Source organism: Triplophysa dalaica, chromosome 5 (genome assembly GCF_015846415.1).
Source record: "Triplophysa dalaica isolate WHDGS20190420 chromosome 5, ASM1584641v1, whole genome shotgun sequence".
Lineage (NCBI taxonomy): Eukaryota > Metazoa > Chordata > Actinopteri > Cypriniformes > Nemacheilidae > Triplophysa > Triplophysa dalaica.
This window is the reverse complement of record NC_079546.1, coordinates 17,866,164-17,882,471: the sequence shown is the minus strand read 5'-3', so window position 1 is coordinate 17,882,471 and position 16,308 is coordinate 17,866,164. Positions and strand designations below refer to the sequence as shown.

The 16,308-nt window shown below is 42.8% G+C and overlaps 6 non-coding genes across 6 annotated transcripts; all 6 read right to left on the bottom strand.

The window, feature by feature from the left end:
* Nucleotides 1-3,325: 3,325 nt before the first annotated feature.
* trnal-uag (transfer RNA leucine (anticodon UAG)) lies at nucleotides 3,326-3,407 on the bottom strand. Its single transcript has one exon. It is a non-coding gene; the product is annotated as a tRNA-Leu (tRNA).
* Nucleotides 3,408-4,269: 862 nt separating this feature from the next.
* On the bottom strand, nucleotides 4,270-4,351 carry trnal-uaa (transfer RNA leucine (anticodon UAA)). The gene has a single exon. It is a non-coding gene; the product is annotated as a tRNA-Leu (tRNA).
* A 3,836-nt stretch (nucleotides 4,352-8,187) lies between these two features.
* On the bottom strand, nucleotides 8,188-8,277 carry trnar-ucu (transfer RNA arginine (anticodon UCU)). The gene is given in 2 exon segments: nucleotides 8,188-8,223; nucleotides 8,241-8,277. It is a non-coding gene; the product is annotated as a tRNA-Arg (tRNA).
* Nucleotides 8,278-8,390: 113 nt separating this feature from the next.
* trnat-agu (transfer RNA threonine (anticodon AGU)) lies at nucleotides 8,391-8,464 on the bottom strand. Its single transcript has one exon. It is a non-coding gene; the product is annotated as a tRNA-Thr (tRNA).
* Nucleotides 8,465-8,825: 361 nt separating this feature from the next.
* Nucleotides 8,826-8,899, bottom strand: trnat-ugu (transfer RNA threonine (anticodon UGU)). The gene has a single exon. It is a non-coding gene; the product is annotated as a tRNA-Thr (tRNA).
* A 426-nt stretch (nucleotides 8,900-9,325) lies between these two features.
* On the bottom strand, nucleotides 9,326-9,398 carry trnat-cgu (transfer RNA threonine (anticodon CGU)). Its single transcript has one exon. It is a non-coding gene; the product is annotated as a tRNA-Thr (tRNA).
* Nucleotides 9,399-16,308: the final 6,910 nt, after the last annotated feature.

Here is a 16,308-nt window from a genome sequence, read left to right as displayed (position 1 = left end):
GGTTTCAGGCTCCTGGGGCCTGCGTGGGCCGTACGGTAGCCTCTGACACGTGCAACCTATCCCATTCATTTCATAGGCTCATGATGGACACTGCCGCAGAATGGTCCGATTGGCCTAATTTTCACGTATGTGGCCCGTCACAGGCCCCCGGGTCGGGTCTTGGAGTTCCGCGCCCCTCCGACCTATTTGACCGCTCGGTTTGCCAGAGAAGACACCGACAGCCTACAAGTAGTCTACTAATGTACGCTCAAGAATTCAGGGGTCAAAAGGTCACAGGGCCTGGATATGCGAAAAGTTTGACCGCCAGGGGCTCCCCTATCTGGATCTCGAGTTCCTTGTCTCTAGACACTTCCCGAGACCCATTTCTTCCTGGAATTATTTGCCAATCCCTTAGCCTAACCCCTTATCCATAGAGAACAATGGGAGGAAGAGAGATGTATGAAAAGGAAGAAAAAATATTTGATAGCACGTCACCAACTAGCCCTTTAGGTATGTTGTCAAGGGCTACTAGACGCAACTTTCTGCTAAGTGTTGGGCTCCTGGGGCATGCGCGGGCCGTACGGGAGCCTCTGACATGCACAACCTATTCTGGTGTCCTCATAGGTGGCTATCGTACGATGACCCCAGAACTGACCCCGGAGGTTCAAATGACCCCAATTCACATTCTATATCTAGTCACGGCCCCTTCGTTCGTTTCCTAGCATACGGAGTGCGTACGGCCACGTTATTTGCTATATTGCCTGTTTTGGGTTCCATGTGAGACGTTCATTTTTTGGGAATATTTTTTGTGATTTTTTTCGAGCTCTTTCCCTACTGTGAGGGCTATGGGCTTTGAATATGTGTTGCTTACTGATGTGAAGGACTAGTATTCGAAGCCCCAAAGCTTTTGCAGAAAATTAAAGCATAAATATGAATAAAAAGCTGGGCAGAGACATAATTCTATCAAAAGTCCACTTGTATGCAAAATAAGCATTTTAACAGCCTGAATTGTGTAATATATCTTTATGGGGTGCTTCTAGAATGCATATCTGTGAGATTGTCACACGGAAGTTGTTAAAAGTCTTAAAATGAACCTTTTTCAGGCCCACAGCCCATAGAGATCAACGAGAGGAAATGGCATGCATGAAAAATAAGGAAAAATATTTAACTTTGCGTCACGACCTAGCCCCCTGGGTATATCGACGAGGGCCACGTGCCGCAACTTTATGTTAGGTTTCGGGCTCCTGTGGCCTGCGCGGGCCGTACGGGAGCCTCTGACACGCGTAACTTATTCTGGTGTGCTCATAGGTGGCTATCGTACGATGACCCAGTGAATTATTTATGAATATTTTTTGGGATTTTTTTCGAGCACTTGCCCTACTGTGAGGGCTATGGGCTTTGAATATGTGTTGCTTAATGATGTGGAGGACCAGCATTCGAAGCCCCATGCCACACATAACTTGTTTGACAGGACATCAATAGGTAAATGATGGACACACTGTTATTAAGCTTAAAAAGTGTGTTATAACGCTGTAATTAACAGGTAAAAACAGATATAGGCATTGTCCATGGTTTACCTAGGAGGTCCCCATTAAATAACTTACAAATGTACATGCCACAGATAACTTATTAGACAGGGTCTCCATAGGTAAATAATGGACAAACCAATATTAAGCTTATTAAAGGTTCTATAATGCTGTTATTAACAGGTATGGGCAAATAAGACAAATGCATCCCACTCATAACACTTTTGACACATTACCTGTAGGTTTGAAATGCACACACCTTGTTTAGGCTTATGGGGCACAACTGTGAGCTGTAAAGCACATCACTACGAAGCCCAGTGTCTCTTTTGTGCTTTACAGTTGGTTTGAGGTTAATAACTCATTGAATATTAACACAACTAGGCATTGTCCATTATTTACCTACGAGGTCCCCATTAAATAAGTTAGGAATGTACATGCCACAGATAACTTATTTGACAGGGTCTCCATAGGAAGAAAATGGACACCGATATTAAGCTTAATAAAGGTATTATAACGCTGTAACTGACAAGTAAAAACACATAGGCATTGTCCATTATTTACCTACGAGGTCCCCATTAAATAAGTTAGGAATGTACATGCCACAGATAACTTGTTTGACAGGGCTTCAATAGGTAAACGATGGACAAACCGATATTAAGCTTAATAAACGTGTTATAACGCTGAAATTAACAGGTAAAACAGATATAGGCTTTGTCCATGGTTTACCTACGAGGTCCCCATTAAATAAGTTAGTAATGTACATGCCACACATAACTTATTTGACAGGGTCTACATAGGTAAATAATGGACACACCGTTTTTATGCTTCTGGAGCACAAAGATGAGCTTTAAAGTACATCATCACGAAGGACCATGTCTCTAAGGCTCTCTGCAGCTGGTTTAGGCTGTATAACTCATTGCCGAAGTAAACAAGACCACTGGACTGGGTTCTCGCCCTGTGCACCAGTCGGGGCCTCTTTCGAATAAATCGCAGGTGTGAGAAAACTAGGTTTGGATACACATTTCGCTTTTATGACTCGAAATTCAAAGTGAAGGGCTCTTGGGTGTTTGGGCGTGCGTCGCACCGCCACTAGGGGCATATCGGCTCGAATATGGCCAGTCGGCACCGATACGGAACGGGAGTCGGCGGCCGGCAACGAGAACGCCAAGTCTCGGGTTCTTTGGGGCTTCGGGGGGCGTCCGGGGCTTCGGGTGGGCCTCCGATGCATTTAGGCTGCAAGGCGGATGCATAGACGTTTTGTGGACGGAGGCGTGTCCATTGGGATGCCCCGCCCAAAATAGGTGGCAAGGGGGATGCGTAGGTGATTCGTGTACGCCGGGTGCGGAGCCGGGCCCTAGGCTGCAAGGGGACGTTTAGGCTTCATTCTGACTGCCCACTCGCCACCTGATCGACGCGCGAGAAATAGGTTACAGGCGTACGTGCAGTCGCCCTCTGGCTGCTTCGCCTCGTATTGCCCCTAACCTTGTTTCCGTGGGGCGCTTTTTGGGCATTTTTCGCGGGGTCCCCGGGCGGTGTGGGCGCGGCGAGACACTGCGAATCGCGTTCGGGCAACTTCCCCTTCGTTTCGGGACCGTCGCGCGACCTGGGAAAAATCTGGGGGGCTTGCGCGCAGCGTCCATTTGGTGCCGTCCATTTCGCGTCATTTAAGTTACCCAATACATCTGATGGCCTAAGGCTTGTTGAGTACAGCAGGTGAGTGCAGGTTCATCCCTCATCAAACACACCCTAACCAGCTAAAGTGGCTCTGGAGGTAAGACGAAAACTAGACTCACAACGATCCAAGCGTAGCAAAGACCCACTGGCAGCGGTGGGATTTGAACCCACGCCTCCAAAGAGACTGGAGCCTAAATCCAGCGCCTTAGACCGCTCGGCCACGCTACCTCAAAAAGGCACATTGTGCCGCCGGTTTCCACCATTGTGTTTTACAGTAGGCCCGCTGTGACATTTCGCAGACAGTCAAGACCTTACAGTGTTCTGTCGGCTTAGGGTTCAGTGCACCTTTCTGATGCAGGGGTGTTCAGTCCTATATCTGGAGGCGATGCCATCTGTTGATTGCAGTTCATCAAGTACACTTGAACCGGGTAACAGGCTCTGGGAGCTGAAAGTCAGACGTGTTTCAAACACTGCCCTGAAAGCTCATCTTTGGTCTTTTATCTGGCCGTGCTTTCCTTAAGGTCCCTGCAAAGAAAACATTTTTAAAAATCACATAAAAGGCTATGAAGTATGAAAACATTGTTTTACATTAAATGTTTACTACATTGTTGTATACCTAGTTGCATCGACAACCCATCGAGCACTCCTGTACCGGTCAATTTGTATTATATCAACAACACGTGCCATCTGTTTCAGAGTCGCTCTTAAACATTTGTAAAATCACATAAAAGGCTATAAAGTATGTAGACATTGTTTTACATTAAATGTTTTCTACATTGTTGTATACCTAGTTGCACCGACAACCCATCGAGCACTCCTGTACCGGTCAATTTGTGTTATATCAACAACACGTGCCATCTGTTGCAGATTCGCTCTTAAACATTTGTAAAATCACATAAAAGGCTATAAAGTATTTACACATTGTTTTACTGCATTGTTATGAACCTAGTTGCATCGACAACCCATCGAGCACTCCTGTACCGGTCAATTTGTGTTATATCAACAACACGTGCCATCTGTTGCAGAGTCGCTCCTAAAGAAAAACGTGGTAGTCTATAAAGGCTGGATCTTCTTCTCTCTCTCAAGCAGCCGTAGTCGGCAAGATTTGAACCTGCGCGGGGAGACCCCAGTGGATTTTAAGTCCATCACCTTAAGCACTCGGCCACGACTACAACAGGTTCCAGGCCCTCTGGGTTTCGGTCGTGCTGCAAGAGGACGATGTCAAAAAGGGAGAGGCAGGACATCAATTAGACGTGGTGCCCTGCCGTGACCCGGATTCGAACCAGGGTTGCTGCGACCACAACGCAGAGTACTAATCACTATACGATCACGGCTAGCCAACATGCCTCCGGCAAAGTTTCGCTACAAGGACTGAGTCACTAGATCTGCAGGGAGAAGATTGGCAGCTTTTGCTGAGGTCTCACGGAATTCCTTACGCATGTGCTCGATGAAAACCCTGCTCAAAGCCAATGTGCAGACCTACAACGCACGAGCAAACTGTTTATTTAATTTTTATCAACAGAGGGAGGGCCCAGAAGAGCTCACAAGGTAAAGGAGACTAACAAAGTGGAAACACATGGACCCTCAGATTAAAAGTCTGATGCTCTACCGACTGAGCTATCCGGGCTCTTGAGTTGCAGCGACGTGTTCTAAGTGTAGGCTCTCGGGTTGGGGCATGCCAGGGATTGTTACCGCCCCACTCTTTGACCTTTGTCCGAAAACTTTTAAGCTGTCAGGCGAACACAAGTGAATTTCATCTGTTTACGTGCAGGAAAAGTGTTGTACTTGTGGAACGAGGAACCACATAGAAGGTGGAGGGTCTTTGTAATGATAACGTAAGACAATGGTAGGTTAACAACTAGGTTTCAGTAAACCTCAAGTTAAAGTAGCATTTGCTGCTTTCACACCGACAACAGGCCAACGGTACACAATGAGCCAAAGGTCAATACAACCAAGGCAAAGCGGAAAATAAATATAACAAATTGCCTATTTCTGAAACGTTAATGTGATTGCACACACACACGTACTATAAAGAGAAGATTTGGGGAGAGAGAATTTTTCTTGCTTAGCCTTATTTTGAAAATTGCCCAACAATACTGGAGGATAACCCTTTTCAAGAAACTACAAGAAAAGGGCAAGGAAACGAACCACCTTACATATCCACACTGGTTTATTGAAAATGCAAGTTACACAGCAAAAAAAAACTTGTGGAATCTTAAGTGACAACTTGATTGTCTCTGATTGTGAAATGTCCTGCATCACGTTGCTCTGGGTAAAAGCAATGCACACACCATATGGGAGATTCTTGTCATGTGTGTCCAGGTTCCATAGCGAGGAGAGACAAGGGGCACTGAAGGCTTTTTGTGACTGAATATATGAACAGGAATCAACACGAAGACCTTTTCCTGCAGCGGTGAGCCTCGACAGGTAGCATAGGGAGTGCTAAGTCGCACGAAGGAAGCTCCAAAAGCGGCGCCAGGGGTCGTTCGCAGACTACCATTCGCAAGTCAAAAAGTCTGCAAATATGGCTGAAATAGCTCAGTTGAGATAGCGTTAGACTAAAGATCTAAAGATCCCTGCTTTGATCCCGGGTGTCAGAAAACGTGCCTCTGTCCAATGCTTTGCTCTAGTTATAGTGGAGCTCTTGCATTTACAAGACCGTGCGCTCTTTTCTTTGGGATCTGGCATGTCGAAAACAGCTTCACATTGGGTTTCATGGTGTAATGGTTAGCACTCTGGACTCTGAATCCAGAAGCTCCAAAAGTCAAAGCTCCAAAAGCCTCTTATATGGAGAATGCGGGCGTCATTACCACTACTTCTCGAATGCCAAGCGAGCGCTCTACAATTTGAGCTAATTCCCGCGCGTTATCTGAAAAAGACGCACATTGCTTTGGCTCAATGAAACGGGGCACACGGGGGAAAATACTTTTCCAAAGCGCCTGGAAATCACAATCGCTGCACAACGCTCGGCTCGTTGGTCTAGGGGTATGATTCTCGCTTTGGGTGCGAGAATCATACCCTACTTTAATCGTTCTTTGTCCTAACACGTTTAAGCTGTCAGGCAAACACAAGTGAATTTCATCTATGTTTACGTGCAGGAAAAGTGTTGTCCTTGTGGAAAGAGGAACCACATAGAAGATGGAGGGTCTTTGTAATGATAATGTAAGACAATGGTAGGTTAACAACTAGGTTTCAGTAAACCTCAAGTTAAAGTAGCATTTTCTGCTTTCACACTGACAACAGGCCAACAGTACACAATGCGCCAAAGGTCAAAACACCCAAGGGAAAGCGAAAAAAAAACATAACAAATTGCCCATTTCTGAAACTTCTCGTTTGGCTCTCATCGGGGGCGGTCGCATTTTCACTCTCCCCGTCCTTGCCCATATCTTCCCTGCTTTCTTTCCTGTCTTGTCTTGTCTCATCTATTGAGAGACTCTCTCTGCACTGCTCTCGAAACTTGGAAATTATGGATCTGATCAACTCGTCACTTAGCGCAATTGACACCATTTTCTCGACGAGAAACAAAGGTTCGGGTGAACCTGAATGCTCTGACGGAACGTTCGCAGCTGGCTACACGATGGACGCGTGGGAGAGATGGCGGATCGTGTGTCTGGCGGCTCTTTCCGTGGAGGACATTGAAGATATCTACCTTTTCGGAACCATGATAACAGGTATTATGCTGATTGGATTATGCTTTGCCCTGGGTTATCGAAAAATTCTTAAAACGGGAACAGCTGTCCAAAGCCTCACAAAGCTTCCCGTTTTGACGGAGGCTGTGGGAAGAGCGGTCAGCATTGAGACTGAGACTATTAATCGCAATATGGATTACATCTTGAAAAAGCTCACGGCTATGGAAAGGAAAATTGATGATGTTAGAGACCAGAATGGACAAAGAGAGTAGCCGTGGAATTGGAATGCGGTTTACTCGCCTCAAGACGAAACAACTGCAATCTTATCTTTTAGGCCCCCCTTGAACCAGGATTGGCCTTGGCTGAGGCTGATACTGGAGAAACAACCCTGAAGGGCAATGTGGCGAGACGCTCTTGGGTTCCCTCCCCCATCATACACACACACACAGACTTTTGGTCCTTATCGCTCACACAGACACACACACAAACACAGACTCTGACCAATTCCAAACCTCCGTCGCTTTGACCCGCCAGCTTGGCAAGCGGGTCTGTGTTAAGCGCCGTAATGGCTGCAGGACCGGATGGCTGCTTGCCGAAGCTGGATTATTTTACCCTGTTGCAAGTCTTGTCTATGGTGTATTATGTGTATCTGTTTTTCTCTCCACTTCCCTCATGTTTGCTGTATTCTTCTTCTTAAATCCATTTCGTTACACTGTACTTGTTATATGTGTAATGACAATAAATTGAATCCAATCCAATCCATCCAATCCAAAACGTTAATGTGATTTCACACACACATACTTAAAAAAGACAATTTGGGGAGGGAGATTTTTCATGCCCAGGGCTAAGGACTTCTTTTGACAATTGCCCAACAATAACTGAGGATAACCCTTTTCAAGAAACTACAAGAAAAGGGCAAGGAGACGTATAACAGCAGACGTCTACACTATTTTTTTTTAAATGCAAGTAACACTGCTAGAAAATGTGTGGAATGTTAAATTACAACTTGATTGTCTTTGAACATGAAATGTCCTTCATCACGTTGCTCCGGGTAAAAGCAATGCGCACACCATATGGGAGATTCTTGTCATGTGTGTCCAGGTATCATTATGAGGAGAGACAACGGGCCCTGAAGGCTTTTTGTGACTGAACATATGAGCAGGAATCAACACGAAGACCTTTTTCTTGACAGGTAGCATAGGGAGGACTAAGTCGCACGAAGGAACCGTGGTGCTAGCGTGGTGATGAACCACAGCACACGTCCGAAAACATGCAAAGGGATAGTTTAAGAGTTATTGAATCTGTGTACCCTCTTCATATAGCAACATATTCTTTCCTAGTCACGATTTTAGGGAGTTTTCTGCAAACTTAATCAACCATGACTCTGGTGGGACTCGAACCCACGACCTTTGAATACCCACATTTCTCAATCTAGATGTCCAATGCGCTATCCATTGCGCCACAGAGCCTTGAATGCTCTTCTTGTCCCTGTTCATCAGCGTTGACCCGCGAGACAAAACTATTCCCGGGAGAACGGAATAAATCTGTCTACAAAGACAAGTAAACAAAGAGCACACACACTAGGCACCGCAGGGATTTGAACCCAGGATCTCCTGTTTACTAGACAGGCACTTTGACCAGCTAAGCCACGGCGCCATCACCCGGAATGATCACAGCACGTGTAACTGAAAAACGAAAGGGGCCGAAACATGATGACAAAGTATCAAGTTGATGCAGAAGGCAGTCGACAGGTTGAAGCCCCATCTCTAGCAACTGAAAGGTGTGCAGTATTTTCCTCAACGTTTAGAGTATATCTTTTACCCCTGCACGCCACACATTATTCCTACGTCACGTTGCACACGCATCCAGCTTTTGCGAGGATTAATGCCCATCCATCATCACTTAAATATTTCCAAACTTTGCAGTTTAAACGGGGTAATGAGTAGAACTACATGTCGAGGGGCAATGGCTAGGTTTCCCTAGTCTAAAGATCACAAAGGAATCACACAAACTTCCCAGTCACCGCTGGGATTTGAACCCAGGATCTCCTGTTTACAAGACAGGCGCTTTGACCAGCTAAGCCACGGCGCCAACTCCAAAAAGCGGTTTTGTGATGACTGTGACTGACCAGTCACAAAGGGGAAAACAAACAATTAAGGAGAGATGGGAATCATGGAAGAGGTCTCCTTTGACAGGGGTATGGGAACCGAGGTCCACACTGGGGCAGAGTCATTCATGAATAGATCAGTTTATTTCAAAACCGTCACGGTCTTCATTTTTGAAACAACAATTACAGTTTGTGAACTTGACAAAATGTTTTTTAACCGAAACTTGCCACACAAGTCCGATTTTTCTGTGGACTGCTTGACATCCACCATCACTTCAGTGCTGCATTACTGTGCAGGTAAGCAGGATGTGATGAGCAAGTTCACTTCTTGGGTGTTTCTGGAACATTTAAATGAACAAAAACCCTCTTTCAAATACGAAAAGATGTGCAACAAGAAGCGCCAAGGCACTAGGCTCCGCTGGGATTTGAACCCAGGATCTCCTGTTTACGAGACAGGTGCTTTGCCAGCTAAGCCACGGTGCCTACGCCCAATGCCTCCAGATCATGTGACTCAAAAGTAACAAAGGGGCAAAAACTCACAGTAAAATGGAGGAAAACATGCAAAGGGATTGTTTAAGAGTTATTGAATGTGTGTACCCTCTTCATGTAGAAACATATCCTTCCCTAGTCACGATTTTGGGGAGTTTTCTGCAAACTAAATCAACCATGACTCTGGCGCCCAACACTACAAATGTAAATGTAGTGTTATCATATACTGTGTGTCAAAAAGTTTGATTGATTTATGTACACCTTTCAAATTTTCTGTCCACCCTCATTTCATCTTCTCAGTCTCAACCATCCTCAGGGGAACCCCTACACCTTTTTTTGTCTTATAACGAACCACATCTCCTAAGGAGCCCTCATCCTCTTTTCTCTTCCAGAACGCAGGCCACGCCTCCAAAGTGCTCAGCATCGAGTTGGGGGGTATGCGTACTCCGGCGGCTGTCCCACTTTCTCGCTTTATGGGGGTTCGCTCTGGCCTCAGACCGGTTTCTGAGATCGGCGCACTCACCAGTACTAAGGTAGAGTGTTTCGGGTTCGGATAGATCTGGCGAGCTCGGAGCCCGCTTCCCGGACAGCACGCCAAATACGCATAACCTTCATAACAAAGCTCTATCATTATCCCTATCAACATCACTGTTATCTGTTGGGGGGGACTTGTGAATGATATTGTTTGAAATTAAATAATATACTGCATGTCTTAAAACAGCACGTCAGTCACGTGACAAATGTTCAGACATCAGACATCAAGCAGACATCAAGAATAAAACCAAAAAACCTCATAAGATAAACGCAATGCATTCTGGGTATCATCAAAGCACAAAACTCATCCATGACTCACAGCATTGCAAGGCTGAAAGCTTTTCATTTGTTGGTCCCCACTGTTGAGTTTCATACACAGATTCTTGATGTTTGAGTCAAAGACCAAATGCAGACCTTTTAACGGTTTAAATGTAATTTCACTCAGTCTGTTGTAACAAAAAACAATGAGAAACTAAACAACATCAGAGAAAACGCTTGTGAACGAATCTTATCACATTTTCTTTTGATGTTATTTGCTACAAAACTATGTTTCATATTAAACACTGTTTTAGCAGCCCAAAGAAAACTGGATTTTTACATATGTACACTATACACACTAAAGCAAACACTGATCACAATAACAGTGACTTTAAACAACAATAAAACATCAAGTCATGGATGTTATGCTGCAGTCCCTGTGAAGCAGAAGTGGTAATCATCTTCAGTATTCTGACATATTTCCAAGATGAATAGTGGGTGTAGATCATGTTTATCACTGTGAATTGCTGGGATGAATAAAAAGAGGATGTTCCCGTAAGTTTACGGTAGTTTGCTGGCAACCACAGCTGCCGGTATTTTTCCGTAATAACTACGGAATTTGTATCTTCTCTTTTCTTTTCTGATATTAAATGTTTTATGGGTCACCACAATGCTGAAGAGTGGAGTCTGTGTTTAAGTCAAGGTCCGGCAATGAGATGCTGATGTCATGCTGCATGTTGCTTTGTTTAAAAGTGACTTTGATGTTTTTAATAATTAATTACAAAGAAATAAATTAAGTAAAAGTAATGTTTTCACTTTTATGCATTTGTACCAAGTTTTCGTGTTATAAAAAGAAATGCTGTTAATATAAAAGACTCAAATGTATCAAGTTCATACACGGCTAGAAGTTTGTGCCCTGAGTTTTAAACTGCAAAGCTGTTTACGTTCTTTTCCTGTATTTTTTACGGAATTTTACTGGCAACCACAGCTGCTGGTAGTTTTCTGTAAAAATAACGGAACATTTTTTACAGTGTACTGTAAAAGAAACTTAAATACAAATATAGTGCATATAGGAGGGAAAAATGATATTAAGATGTTTTTAAAATTTAGTAGAGGGTATAACCAACCAAAATTGCCTCCATGGAAATGAAACGTAAGTGTGACCACAAGAGGAGCACATCTAGGAATAGGGAGGAGGAACACCGATGTTCATCTCCTACAAGGCAGTGTAGCACACCTTTACATTATCAAGTTGATCAATAACTTCATCATTCAAGCACTGAATGCTCTTCACACTGTGGAGAGACCAGAGTACATTGATTTATTCAGATAGAATTACCCTCCATCTATTTGATGTCTAGAATAACATTGGGAAGCGTGCTTGATGATAAGTATATTACAATGAAAAGTAAGAAAACCAGTCTTCCGCATGACAGGCGGAGACACTTTCCACTATACTAACGAGGACAGGCATGCAGCGGTGTCTGTTTTGCCGAACTGCTGGTGGCGACGTTGTGCCCGAATGCAACCTATAACTCGTTGCATCCACATTTGAAAAGAAATATTTGAGGTTCTTTGTGGTCACATACAAATAATTCAAACATAAGTAAGTGGCAAATGGATCCAATGAATTGCTGTTCGGGATTTTGGATGTGTGCAGGAGCAAGGCTGAAAGCTGGGATCATAAGAATGTTGTGGTGAAATGAGGGGTTCGTTGATGATTAAATTTGGATATATGAAACAGTAGGCAGTCGGTAAGAACTGAGTGAGATGGATTCTAAATCAGAATTAAGCACTCAACAAAGGTTTGAATGATGTCCGATATACTGAAGAGCTTGGTGGATATACAGATGTGGTTTTCTGCAACAAGTTAAACCAAGAACAAACTTAATCACATGAATATACGTTTTCCCATTAAACATATCTTAAACACTGCAACACTGTAACACAATTACCACATAACATTACTAATTCAATATATATAAGAGGTAATTATCCTCTTAATGTCTGCAAGAGGGCCCTACTAGCACGCAAATGTTGTATAGTGGCAGCTTTCCAGACTGAACATGGGCTCCCACATGTCCAATAATAATGCGGATAGGCAATACTAACAGTTTAAATATAAACATCTTACAACAAACAGCATGGAAGCATTAAGGAATGTACAGAATCGAGCATGTTATATCAACAGAGCTTTCTGCATAATAACGAGAGATATGAACAGCTATCACTTACTTCACATTTACGCACACTGTAACCCAATAAAGTCACTAGCTCAGTTGTATCTGAGTGGATTAGAGTACATTTACATTCACATTTAGTCATTTAAAAGACACTTTTATCCAAAGCGACTTACAGGTGGGGTAGGCAATGGAAGCAATTGGGACAGCATAAGTACAACAAAAGCATAAGTGCAATCAAAAAGAAGGCTGGTCTCATATAACCTAACACAGTATACAGAGCTAATTTAGTTTTAAGTTTTAAGTTCGCTAAGTAGAGAAGAAATAGAAGTCAGAAAAGATCAGTCAGATGTTGATGGAAGAGATGTGTTTTCAGACGTTTCTTGAAGATGACTACAGAATCTGCAGATCTTGTAGCAGCGGGCAGATCATTCCACATAGGCGGAACAGATCTGGAGAAGGTACGAGAGAGAGATTTTTTACCTTTTTGGGATGCCACCACAAGTGGTTCCAAGTTGGCGATTGCACCGGTTTTTTGATGGACGAGAACTTCAACTCTTTAGCCCCTCCCAGATGGAATGTTTAGGGAGGTGCCCGCACCAAAGATTTCCCCCTTAAACATTGCGGTGCGACAAAGGAAGCATGCTGGTTTGAGAACAGGTGGGTGTAGCTCGAGTTTCTCTTGATCTAAGCATTAAAACGTCGGCCTTTTCCAAAAGATTTCTGTGGAGTGAAATCACTGTGAGTTCAACATACAACATAACCATTTGGACGGCTCCGGTCACAGCAGGCCTTGGTGATCGTGTTAGGAATCAGAGAGTTTAAGAATCCGCCTTTGTCCAATTGCCTCTGCAAAACAACATAGACTCCCTCTCTAAACAAAAACAGGTGAAAATGGTGGAGAAGGCTCTTTCGCCCTACTGCTTCCAAAGAAAATATAAACTTTATTTGCCTCTAACCTGAGCGTTGTGTTTTCACTCTGGGACAGATGAACTGAAGTCTGTCAACGTTATTTTATTTCTTTATTAATTTATGTTTGTTACAACCCATCTGCCGCCCCTAGACAGAGAGGGGAATGTAACAAGTGGGGCCTCGCCCTGGATAAGATGTCTCCGTGTCTATTCCAACATTATCAATGACATGCTCGAAGGCTGCACTCATAAAACCATCATTGCAACCCTTGTTGTCATACTTGGAGGAACAGTCCACCTAGTTCTAAGGACTGAGGTCCATCAGCTTTCCTATTGTTTTCTTCAGTTGACCCTCAAGAGCCCCAACAGAGCTGAACGGCCAACATGAACCACATTGGTGACTTGACAACAGAAGAGATTCTGCGAGCGTACGCTGTGACCCATGTTCCTCTCTTGGCTTCAGGAGGCAAACGGCTAAATTTGTGGGCTCCTCTGGGGATTCAGTCCCAGACTATGTTGACTGTAGAAAAAAGGGATATGTGTCCAGTGTGAAGATGCAGGTGCGTGTTGTTCATGTTGGGCATTCAGCTCTGTTGGGGCTCTTGAGGTTCAACTAAAGAAAACAACAGGAAACCTGATGGACCTCAGTTGTTTCTTTATTTTCTTTTGTCCATTTTTCAGATAAGCCAGAGCTCTCTTAAACCTTAGTCAGCTACTTTTTGTTTGTTAGTTTGTCAATACTTTCTCCTGAAGAGATGCATCCTAGAATCAATTGTATTTACTAGGTTATTGTAAATATAAGCCTCTTTATTTGCCTCCATGTTAAGCGTTGTGTTGTCACTCTGGGACAGATGGACTGAAGTGTCAACGTTATTTTATTTATTTATTCATTTATCTTTGTTACAACCTCTCTGCCGCCCCTAGACAGAGAGGGGAATGTAACAAATGCACAGTACACTTTTTATTTATGGGTTGCCAAACATTGACAAATAGGTAACTTTCACTTTTGTTCAGAAGAATGAAAGAGTATACATTGGGCATTTGCCTGAAATGCAAAGCACTTGTTTTTCTGTCTATAAAGATGCAAAACTATTTTCCAGAAGTGTATGTGGAGTACAGGGACCATAACATCAGGAGTCATTGGAGAACAATCTGCTGGACATTTCTTAGAAAGATTCTGTGTGTATTATTCTTTATTGATGCCACACTTGTAATTAATCAACTAACCAGTCAAACTAGTGTTCAAGAGCTTGATGGAAATCCACCCAGAGCATCTATGTCAAGTGGAGTCTAGGAAGTATAATGAATAAACAAAATATCCCAAATCAGCACTAACCGGTTATGTAACCAGGGATGGCCAAGTACACATATCCTTCGTTCAAGTAGAAGTACAGATACTAATGTTTAAAATACATTTGAACTACATTGCAGTACTGACTAAACTTGTTTACTCAATTTAAACTAAAATATGGGCTGTCACATGTACTAAAGTAAAACGTTGGCATTACTACACGTTTTAGAGTCATGTTTGTAACAGGCCCTCACCTCATATTAAAGCAATAAGCCCCAAAGGGCAGTGGGTTACAGTTTCTCACATTTATTATACATTATAACATCTAAGGGTGTTGTAGCACAACAGAGTGTCTAAAACCCCCTTTGCAGTTATAAAATGTACTGTAACCCTGCTTCGTGGGGCTTATTGCTTTTATAAAATGGTTATTCCACATGCGTGGCAAGGTTTTATAAAATAAAGTGAATAAAATGATATTTAACCTATGTAATATGGTCAGCCGTTATGAATCAGGATATTTTATAACGGCTTAGAACTCTGCTAAACCAATCAGAATCATGGACCAGAACTGACCGTTTTATAACAAAACATTTATATTTACATTTGGTCATTTAGCAGACACTCACAAAAGCAAGAACAATGCCTGTTGAGAGAAAGTGAGAAGGTTAGTGTTATCTAAGTATTCACAGAAGAAATGGGTTTTAAGTCGTTTTTTAATGTACTTAGGAATTAAATGGAGTTAGGAAGAATGTTCCACCAGGAAGGAGTTGTGGAGGAGAATGAGCGGAAAAGAGATTTACTGCCATTACTGCTGAGAAGGCAAAACAAGTAGGCATGGGCCAGTATGAGATTCTGACGGTGTGATAACCTTGAGCAAAACTACCACGTTTTCACGGCATTACTATTACATATTTACAATGTGTTATTTAAAAAAAAGCTTAGTTTAGCTCACTAAACACAATATGTTTTATTTTTAACAAACATATAGAACATTCTGGAACAGTAAAACATCTGGTTAAATAATTTGAGAGTTCTTCTTAATTAAATTAAAATAAAAGCAGTCAGTTAAGTGAGCCTTAACCTGTAGCTCAACAATAATCAGAAGTGCAGAACATAAAAGTTTCTTTTAAAAATAATTTTAAAAGAAAATATCCAGTTACTTCACGGGCAGCTCAACAAATAAAAAAAATCTGTAAAAAAGCAGTCATCGAACCTGCAGCTGAGCAATGTTTTTGGAGACATGCTCACTTTCTACACATTTATTTTTCACTCCAAGTTATAATGCAGGAATGTAAGTATGTTCACCTTGTTCAAACTAGTTCACGTTGGGCTTGTTGATTAGCCATGTTATTTGCCTCGGTAGAAAGCCAAATAGTATTTATTCTGACTTGATTACGTTTTTAAGGTGCTAGCGTCTGTTTTACATTATAATCCTATGGTGTAAATGCTTTCATGTAGCTCAGTGGTGAGAACATTGCATTAACGATGCAATTTTGCAGGTTCGATCCCTGGGGATTGTTCATACTTAGAAACAAAATGTATAGGATAATGCACTGTAAATCGCTTTGGATAGATGCGTCTGCCAAATACGTGAATGTCCTGAGCGCTTTTTTAAATGTCAGCGCCGACATCTTTTTCTGCAGCTCTGAGCGTCTGTTGAGGTTGAAAAAAGTTTAACGTTTCTGTAGAAAAAAACACTCTTTTTCACAGCTAACCAATGACAGAGACCA